The sequence below is a fragment of the Vidua macroura genome, chromosome 4 (genome assembly GCF_024509145.1).
Source record: "Vidua macroura isolate BioBank_ID:100142 chromosome 4, ASM2450914v1, whole genome shotgun sequence".
Taxonomy (NCBI): Eukaryota; Metazoa; Chordata; class Aves; order Passeriformes; family Viduidae; genus Vidua; species Vidua macroura.
In genome coordinates this window covers 52,405,544-52,416,382 of record NC_071574.1, presented here as the reverse complement: position 1 = coordinate 52,416,382, position 10,839 = coordinate 52,405,544, and the positions used below count along the sequence as shown (strand labels likewise).

The window sequence follows — 10,839 nt, the reverse complement described above, 5'->3', positions numbered from 1 at the left end:
AAGTTTATCAGCAATATTCTATCTGTAAAGAAAGAACTTCTGACTTCCCAGTTTGTATTCAGTTGCAAGAGCTATGAGCAGGGAGAGAAAGGCAAGGACCTGCCAAGCAACAGAGCAGCTGGCAGGGAGCACCCTTTAACACCCCACTTCAGTGCCAGGGACATCAGATTCCAGTACTCCTTTCTCACAGGGAGCTTGCAAGCACCTCATGAAGGGGGCAATCTCACACCTTCTCCCAGTAATATAATGAAACAAAAAGACAATTAGAATCCTTTTACTGAAAATTCAGTTTTAATATCAAGTATATTTATGTCAATACAGATTTAAAAAGTTGAAACTGCAGATAGCAAAATCTCTCTACAAATCTAAAATTTTTATACCATTTTGGTATCTAAGGAACAATACAAAAATAAAAAATGGGTATTTCAATTTTTGAAGCAAAAGCTGTGTTTATGAAATAAAATCGTACATCAAAAGGCACTACGAGCAAAAGCTACTTAATTTAATAATTAAGCACTTTTTTCATTAATTATCTAAGAGTAATCAGAAATGATAATTTTTGCCTTTTCATACATAAGGAAGTAATTCAAGGAATAAGGCTGATTGAGGAAGACTACCTCATAGATTCTTTTTCTGGAATAAGCTAATTTGATAAGTATCATTTGGAAGAGCAAATCGTTAAAATGGCAGCCAGTCACCAGTGGTGTCCCTCAGGGGTCTGTACTGGGGCCAGTTCTATTTAATATTTTTATAGACGACATGGATGAGAGCATCAAGTCCTTCATTAGTAAATTTGCAGACGACACTAAGCTGGGAGATTGTGTTGATCTGTTGGATGGAAGGGGGGCTCTGCAGAGAGACTTAGATTGTTTGGATGGATGAGCAGAGTCCAACAGCATGAAGTTTAATAAGTCTAAGTGCCGAGTTCTACATTTTGGCCACAAAAATCCCCTACAACGTTACAAGCTGAGGATGTTGTGGCTGGACAGTGTTCAGGCAGAAAGGGACCTGGGGGGGGCTGGTCGACAGCTGGTTGAATATGAGCCAGCAATGTGCCTTGGTGGCCAAGAAAGCCAATGGTATCCTGGCCTGCATTAGGAATTGTGTGACCAGCAGGAGCAGGGAGGTCATTCTTCCCCTGTACTTGGCATTGGTGAGACCACATCTTGAGTGCTGTGTCCAGTTCTGGGCCCCTCAGTTTGGGAAGGACACTGAGATGCTTGAGCACGTCCAGAGGAGGGCAACGAGGCTGGTAAGGGGCTTGGAACACAAGCCCTATGAGCAACATTTGAAGGAACTGGGGCTGTTTTGCCTGGAGAAGAGGAGGCTTAGAAGTGACCTTATTGCTCTTTACAACTTCCTGAAAGGAGGTTGTAGACAGGTGGGGGTCGGTCTCTTTCACCAGGCAATAACTGACAGAACAAGAGGACACAGTCTCAAGCTACGTCAAGGAAGGCATAGGTTGGATATTAGGAAAAAAAAATTTCACTGAAAGAATAATAAAGTACTGGAATTGTCTTCCCAGGGAGGTGGTAGAATCACCATCTCTGTATGTGTTTAAAAAAAGACTGGACATGGCACTTGGTGCTATAGTCTAGTTGAGGTGTTAGGGCATATGTTGGACTTGATGATCTTCCAACCTCATGATTCTGTGATTCTGTGATTCTATGAAAAAATGTACACATGAGGAAGTGTAAATTGAAGTACATAAAAGATGAGCAGTCAGAAAATATATGGAGAAATAATCTTTTTTAACAGCTGATAGAAACATCACAGTCCTTTCACACATTGACTCTTTTTTACCTGTATTAGAAAGTAATCTTTGTTTTGTTTTCTGCTTACATGGTTAAAGATAGAAAGGTAAATTTTCCACATTTCTCTAACACGTGCAAAATTGTTTTTTATGTGCTGAGGGTTTTTTCCATAGACTAGACTTACTGGCATGTGGAGGTTTTGTTTGACAGAGAATGGAATTTAGAAGAGTTGCAACATCCTCCACCCTAGTTTTTGTTAAGCATTAGAAATTGAACATTCCTCAGATTTTGGTGAAACATAAGTTATTTCCTTTTCCATGCTCCATTTAATACTCCACCCTGATGGACACTGTACCCTACACATATTCTAAATCATGCAATGCTAAGCTAAGGAAGGAGTCCTTTCTTAGAAGGAAAGACTGCTAGGAGATGTAGATTCCCCAGTTGAGGGGATTCTAGAAGTAATGAAGCTTTGAGAGTTCAGAGATGGGTATCTTGGTGAAAAGTACTGGTTATATTAACCTTGGCCATTAAAAGATACCTACTTGAGACTACAGCTAAGGAGAAGTACTGTGTCTCTTTACTCTCCCTGACACCATTTAAAAATATCCAGAGCTCCACATCTACTCACCCTTCTTGCCCTCTCCTCTGGAGTCCATAAAACATAATAGCAGTATATAGGACTTTGCACAGACAAAGAATTATTCTTGATCACAGAGTACAGTTATCTCTACTCTTAATAACATATTTTGCTAATTTCCAGTTCGAAATTAGCTTTTCAGTCCCTCAGTGCTTACCTTCAAATTTCCAAAGTATTCTGCAGAAGACTGAATGACAGTTTTGGCCTTGTCCCAGCAACTGACAGTAGGGAAATACCCAGAAAATTATCTAGGTGGTAGAAATGATAATTCATGGTTTTTTTTTTTTTCCTTTCTGAGCTAAATATTATCTGAGAGTTCAAAGGCAGATAACATCATCTACACTAGTAAGAACATGAATTCGGACACTGCTGTAACTTTAGAAAAACTGTTGAATCACTTCAGACAACAGGTCATCCAGCTGACACAAGAATACACCATAGTTGAAGGCTAACCTCCATCTCAAATATAAATGGATTCATGCACAGTGAGTAAAGTCTCCCTTTTGCCCCTCATCCTCAGTGTTGTTTTGATTGATGAAAAAATACAACTCTGAACTCAGATCACCTTAGTTCTTGAGGATTGAATTAATTTGTATGAAACCTATCAAATCAATAGGCTTATGAGATGGTAGTTTAAAATTTATATCTTTTAAGGTTTAAGCAGTAGGACTTTTTTTTCTTTACTAATTGTTCTTTATAATGAAACACTGAGCACTCCTCAAACTTTGCACTGTCCAACTGAGAATTTGTCAGCTGTCACCTCAGTTCTTTGTAACTGCCCAGATTTCAAAAAAATTAAAATCCTCTTCAGCCTGATCATCTTGATGATTATCATAATAGCAAAAATATTACTTACACATCTCTAGACTTAAGTAAGATTTTCAAGACACTCCTTATTCAACTAGATATTATTTTTAACAAGCTAGGAGAAGATTTTTGGTAGAAGGCTCTTCTCTCTGGGAGCAAATCCTTCTGCTGATGCAAAAGATTTATGCAGATCTAGAAGCACTCGGCAGGAAAGAAAGACCATTACAGAACTGATCCCTTCAGGAATCTTGGAGGTTCAGAAATGCCTTTGGAAGTTAGGAACCCAAATTCCATTTTAAAAAATGAATGCACTTCTAAAGCCTAGAGTTTTACTAAATCTTCCTTTAAAAAGCAAAGAACAGACACTGAGGCTTTTAGAAAATGCTGCTCTTTAAGCCTCTAAACTCATCTGTCTCTAATAACTGTAGTAACTGGGCACACATTAGTGCACCCTCTACACTAAAAATGTTAAGTTAAAAAAGACATTTCTTTTTTAAACTATGAGTCATAAAGACAGAGAAACAAAGTAATTAGCACAAGGTCATCCTGTATCTGAACTCAGAACCAAAACTGTATCATTCAGGTTCCTGGCTCTCATCTCAGCCAGTAACCTATCCTACATTGTAAAATAAATGTAAACTCCTATTTCCATCCCAACAGAGGCTTATGTATTAAAACATCTAATGGATTCCTAACAATTGATACATCCAGTGGCTGCATCTTACTTTTCCTCGCCCCAGTCAGCTCCCGAGCACCCAGCTTGGGTGCCTCGGCTTCTCGTCAGGTTCGGTGCTTGCCGCTACTTCTGGGCGCTTCTGCTGCCGCGCCTCGGGGGTGGGCTGGCCGCGCGTTGCCATCAGCGCGAGGGAAGAAACGAAGAGGCAGGGAATTGTCCAAATCCATCCGCGTGGCGGCTGGATACTTTACTGGCTGCGAGAGCTGCGATGGAGAAGTGGCAGCCCCCTCCCAGTCTTGCATGGATGAATCTGGCAGCAAGGCTGGGGGGGGGGGTAGTGGGATGATATAGGGGTGGGACAGGGAGAACAGGAGCCCTCCCCGCCCAATGAACACAGACGCCGTGGCAGTGACATGTGCCATAGCAACCAATGGGAACACGACGGGGGCGGACACGGGGCTTCGGGGCGAGTGGGACTGTGGGAATGGGGTGATGGGCACGGAATCCTCAGGAGTTGGCAGGGAGTGGTTACAAGAGTGACAGGGGGAAACTCCAATGGCAGGCAGCCTGGAGCTAGCCATGGTGAGGGGGAGAAACGAGGGTACACAGAACCGGCAAACGAACAAAGATCAGAACCCCTAATCTGAAACCAAACACAGGATGCAACAACACCCTTTGCATTACAGACTGTTCTGGTTTGGGGTTTTTTGGGGGGGTTGGTTGTTTTTTGGTTCTGTTTTTGTTTGTGGGGTTTTGGGTTTTTTGGTTTATTTTTTTACTTGTGTTGGTGGTGGTTGGTTGGGTTTTTATTTGTTTTTTGTTTAGTTTTGATTTTGTTTTTTTGGGGTTGGGTTGGGTTTTTTTTGCCACTCAGGAATTATTAGCAAAATTGCTTTCTACTTTCCATTCTATAAAAGCATGTGAGTTACAATCATCAGATTTGTGTCCCACCTTCAAAAAAAAAATCTTGCCTGATAATGCCTTAGGACAAGCACATAAAGTAAGAACCACTTTTTTCTTAGGTATTGAAATCCTCGGATTAATACAAGCTTCCTTCTTTCAGCCCCTACATTTAAACCAAAAGCCTCTTGCTTTATAGATCATGAAGGAAAACTGACATCATAATTTCTGTTTTGATGTTCTTTACTGAGGTGTCAGATGTGATGGATTTGCTGATGTAGACTGAACTAGGGTGTGGTAGCACATGTGCTACCACACTAGGGTTCCTAGAACAGCCATGCCAAATGCTAGAGTCAGATCAGGCCATATTATTATGAAATCCTGCACCAGAAGCATTTTCTGCTTTCTGTCCCACCCTCAGGATCCTGTTCTCCTGTACACAAACCTATGTGCTCCCATTATGTACAGCCTACTACACAGTCCTTGAGAGACCTTCAGTTCTGTACCCACAGCTTGTATTTGAGTTATGGTTGCTTGCTTTATTTATCCCAGATATTTCTGGTTTGTTTGTTCAAAATCAGGCTGTGGCCAGTTAAGCTGAGTGCTGGAAGAATCACTTAGTTTCATAGAAGGTGCTGTCTTCACATAGGTCACCATAGAGCCTTTAAAGGACCTCTAAACCTGGAAAAAAACCCACTGTTGAGTTACAGCCTTCAAATCTCTGCAGTTAGATCATGTATCTTTGAGAAATAATCACACATCTCACACTGATCCTTCACACTGCTGTGGTGCTACAGAATGGATGAAAGAATACCACTGGTTATATTTTTTTCTTACTACATTTGATGTAAGCACAGATGTTTGCAATATAAACCTGAAAATGCCACATGGGAGAAGCATTCCTTCATCCCAGCATAGAGGAATACACATCTCTTTTCTTCAACTGAATCTACACTGAAATACAAGGCTTTGCTCAGTCTGTGTCAATTTTTAAATCAGTTTTAGAGAATGGTGCATTTAAGATACTGGTACCAGTTCCCAGACCTACTGAGACTAATGTTAAGTATGTTTGAGAGGCCAAATATAATTTCTAAGCCAGTACTTTCCATGTCTGTCATTTCCTCTCATGTGCACTCTTGGCTGTATCACTTTCAGGCTTTTCAGGTTCAGTATTTATTTCCAAATACTATCAAGTTCCAGTGAAAGTTGCCTAACATGTCCTTAGTCTTTTTGAGCCTCCAGTTTCCACTTGTGCAAGAAAATGACACAGACATTTAGTAAACAAAAGCATGGATGTTCACTAAGATTACAGGCATGGCAAAAATGAACATCTATGCATTTATTTCTTTAATGCACAGGATTTAATTTAGAGGATTTGGTTGTATCTTAAATTTATAAGCAGGAAAGTTCATAATGTTTTGTACAGAGCACTTCTTAACAGAAACTGCAATTTGGTAATAGAATCACAGAATGTTAAGGGGTTGGAATGGACCTTAAAGATCATCAAATCCCAAGCTCCCTGCCACAGGCAGGGACACCTTCCTTTCAATCAGGCTGAAGGCCTTATCCAACCCAGCTTTTAACAATGCCAAGGCTGGAGCATCCATCCACCCCTTTCTGGTGTCACCAAAAACCAGGAAATAAACTCTCCAATCAGTTTGTTAGGTTAGAAAGCTGACATTCAGTGCTGAGGTACATGGTGGTCGCAGATCCCCCTACCAGAATCACCTTCTACCCACTTGGATCTGATTTCACAATTACTATGTTGGTTTTTTCAGTTTCTTCTTTATCTTGGGAGTCCTGCCAAATATCCTTGTTGTCTATAAATTCTGCATTCTTTGTATACATTTTCCATGGGCATTCTTCTTCCCAAGCTATGTTAACTTCCTCCCACCAACTCTGAGATCCCTGAAGCATGTCAAGCCTTAAACTTTAATTGTTTTTCTAACATATGGGCATGGACATAGATCTTGCTTGCTAGCCACTATCTGTTTCACAGATTAAATCTCCCTTCTTGCTGATTCGGTCCCAACATTTTCCTCCACTGCTGCATAGACTCCTTTTGAAAGAAATATAACCTGTTCAGTAACAATGAGCAACTTATTCCAGTGTCTAACTACCCTCACAGTAAAAAATTTCTTCCTAGTGTCTAACCTAAATTTCCCTTCTTTCAATTTTGTATCCATTACTCCTTGTCCTATTACTGACAAATAGTCCCTCTCCAGCTTCCCTGTAGGCCCAAAACAAATACAAATAATCCTTTGTTTTCCACAGGAATTTTACAGAAAAATAAGTTTATTTTATATTTTTCCTTCAGTTGATAAAGTAGAATTAATAATATTATTTTTAAGTTTTCATCAAAGTGCACCTGTAGATTTGAGTTTCCTTACTTGCTGACTTGTAACAGCATGTATGTTTGAGCCTTAAGCCTTTCTCTTTTATTCTGCAAGTCCTCTTCCACTTTTTAGCATAATTCATAGTATGACCAGGCCTCCAGTTCCCATCTGGCAGGTAAAATAAACCCTCTTGTAGGCATTTAGGCTGACCTACTTCACTGTGTGTAAGTAATGGGGATCTCATGGGTTCCTGATACTTTCACAGCTCATCATTATCACCAGATCAGAAAATCCCTCATTGGATTATCATTCCCTACAGCTCTGAGCTGGTCCTGTAAAAAATGCAGGTGAGGGCACTTTGGGAAAAAATTGAAATGGCAAAATATTAAAGGCGTAGTATAGACCAATCGTTATCACTGCAACAAGTCAAAAGGGACATTCCTGTTATTTCTTTGCTGCCTTAGAGATAAGAGCCTTGATCCTGGCTCTGAGTGGTCCCAGATGGAAATCTTATGTGGGAACAGTTGCCTGGATGCATCTACCTGGACCATATTCCCAGACCCAGCTCTTTTGGCAAGATGTGCAGGAACTGTAACAAGGTAAGCATGCCCTTGATCTGCTCCTTTTTATGCTCGCTTTCTGCCTTCAACTCCAGCTGCATATCAGCCCCACTGACTACTGGAAGCAGAGTTGTCTGAACTGGCACTGTTCTCCATGATGATGCTTTCCTCTTGCAGAATTACTTCTTCACTCTGCTATCTTGTGTTCAGATTTCTAGAGAACTATTAGGTGTTTCTAGGTGACAAGCACTGAAAGTTACCCAAATAACCATAACTGAGCTTAAACTGTGGACAGGTATAGATTTTCCCAGGTTGAAACAAAATAGGAATGCAAGGTCTGAAAAACCTGCTGACACTGAGTATCTTGACATTTTGCCATGTCTATACAGAAGGGCTAATTACTCTGTTAAAATGAGTCCTACTTTTCTCAAAAATTAATGACAGTGTCATGCCAATCCATAAGTTCCCTTTTTTGTGTCACTCTCCTCCCACTATTCAGAGCTAACCTTGACACTGGTCTTCATCATTATATTAAAATATACTTAACTAACTTTCCAGCAACAGCATTCTACTTTTAACAGTTCATGTAGTAGGTATGATTTTCTTCTCCACTCTAAGTTATGCAGAAATTACTGACTTGTAGTATAAAATACCTGATAAAGATCAGTCGAATCTACTCTTGTAACTCTGAGTCAGCAGAAGCAGGAAAGTATTGATGGACTAGCAAGGGCACAACAAACTTAGACACATCAAGAAATGTCACCTGAATGAGTCAAAAAGAATTAAATAAAAACAATTATAAAATTTACTGCTACCTGCTACAGGAAAAAAAAAAAATCACCACCAGTTTCTGAAACAACAGTGTTCATTGAAAATTACTTATCTGGAATTTCTGTCTTTCTTGGATGTAATCCAAACACAAAGGAGGTGAAAATTCTTAAGAAGAGCCATTTACAAGTTGACAAATCGTTTTGCAGCTGCTGTTTGTGTTCTCGTCCAGCTAGCCCCAGGAACAGAGTTTGGGGCTCAGTCCTGCTCCAGAGAGTGAGGCTGTGTGAAGTATGATGGCATGAAGTACACTGAAGGACCAGAAAACCTACAGCATCTGCAGGTTATCTCAATCAGAACATGTAAAACCTTCTTGTAAATTAATATATATATATATATATATATATATTTAAAATGTTAGAGATTAACGTGATTGGAGCAACACATGAAGCCACCTTTGAATTTTCAAGGTAAGCCTTACAAAATTCCAGCAGGATGAGCATGTTTACTGCTGATGGCCAGTCCCTACATAACATTAAGTACCACCACTACGAACACAAGTCTGTGTCTGCCCTGTCTGTGAGCACACCAGCTGCTGCCTGCAGCCTGGGCCAGCTCAGTGTGGGGAATGACATCCTTCCCTTGTCAGTCAACTCCTTCTCCGCCATCTATTGGTGGAGATTATTTTCTTACAGGTTGATTGGAGGTCAGGTGTTGTTATGCTGTGCCTCTTGGTAATAGGGGGGAGCCAGCCCCCTCCAAATGTCCTGACTACTATGGCTATTACAAAGGGGAGGGAAAAGAGATCTATGGGGGGCACATATTACAATAACATCACTATGCATTTTAACATACACATAATATTTATCTATTGTGAGAGCCAACTGTTACATTACTCATCTGTAACAGTATGTCTGATTTAGCAGAGTGATACAAAATATGCAACTAGAAATGTAAGTTACATTTAGCAAAACATACAGCGATCTCAAAACACAGCTCAGTCACACTATCGACCAGAGTCCCATTACCAGTCTTTCTAAGGCACTGCAGGTTGCCAGAAAGAAATATGTGGGCTGAAACAAGCTCAAGCTTGTTGCTCTCTTCTAAACAGACATTTGTGTGGAAAATCATGCTGTGGAAAGCCAGTGTCCAAAAAGGAGACAGAAGGGTCCTGCAACTTTATTTGAACTTTATTGACTTAATATATATATATATTCATGAGGGGGGTTTGTGACAAACTTTCATTAAAAAATCATCCTTCTCTGAAAAAATGTGCTTCCAATTGCACCCCCATGGACAAATTGGGAAATTAAATGTTACTATACCTAAAATGCAGAAAATATACAAAAATTGTATATGGATATAGCTTTGATATTTTGTTGTTTTTTATTTTGTGGATTTGTTTGTTGGTTTTTTTTTTGTGGGGTTTTTTTGGGGGGAGGGGTTGGGTTTTTTTGGTTTTTTTGTTGTTGGGTTTTTTGGGGTTTTTTTGAGGGCAAGAGATTCATCACTTATTTTTATTTCTGTTAAGCAGAGAGCTCTTCTAGCTTGGAGAGAAAACAGATGTGAGCTTATTTTCTGTTTTTCAGAAAGAATCGAACCCCTGCTGTCATTTCCAAGCTAAAGATTAATTAGATTTAGAGAGATATATCCAGGAAGATGAACATAAAATGTAGGGACCTGATCCTGGGAAACACCAAAAATTTGGAATGATAGTGAAACCAATGTCAATAACACGTGATTTTTTTACCCCTCTGAGCTCAGTTTCATCTTCCATATAATGAGGCCAATGCTCAGCAACTAGAATAAAAGTTCAGATATAATCTGTAAAATATTGGCAATTTCGAGGTAGGTTGCATACTTTGCTTTGCAAGTGTATGGACTTTTTGTTTATTCACAAAATAAAATTGTTCCATACACAGAAAACAGTTATTTTATGATTTATGAATTAGGATTTACATATTCCATCTACAAGATAGAAACTATCAAACTGTATTAAATTTCTGACAGAAAGACTTTTCATCCTTTTTTTTTTCCTTCAGTTCCAAGCAAAAAAGCTAGTGTTTGAGATTCTGTTGATATTGCTATAGTCTTAAAGACTTTTCAGAGAATCAAAAATCAAGCTTTGAATACACTAAGGCATTTCAGAGAAGGATTACATAGGTTAATTACCATAGAAATTTGGAAGGGACTTATTAGGTTATCTAAACTAATCTAACATTATCTAACTGTTGCACCCCGGGTTTGGGTTCAGATTAGGGGTTCTGATATGTGTTAGTTAGCCGGTTCTGTGTATCCCTGTGCACCCCCCGTGTCCCCCCCGCCCCCGCAGTGGCCCACTCCAGGTCACTCACCATTGGAGCATCACCATGCCAGTCCCGTAGTCACCCCCCTGTCC

The 10,839-nt window shown here is 39.8% G+C and overlaps 1 long non-coding RNA gene across 2 annotated transcripts; it reads right to left on the bottom strand.

The window, feature by feature from the left end:
• Positions 1 to 5,337: 5,337 nt before the first annotated feature.
• On the bottom strand, positions 5,338 to 10,839 carry LOC128806703 (uncharacterized). 2 transcript variants are annotated; one of them, XR_008436911.1, is made up of 4 exons: positions 10,796 to 10,839; positions 8,327 to 8,436; positions 5,652 to 5,731; positions 5,338 to 5,458 (listed from the first exon to the last, which is right to left on the bottom strand). It is a non-coding gene; the product is annotated as an uncharacterized LOC128806703 (long non-coding RNA). The 2 variants fall into 2 exon arrangements; XR_008436910.1 differs by lacking the exons at positions 5,338 to 5,458; positions 5,652 to 5,731 and adding exons at positions 7,129 to 7,281; positions 7,371 to 7,445.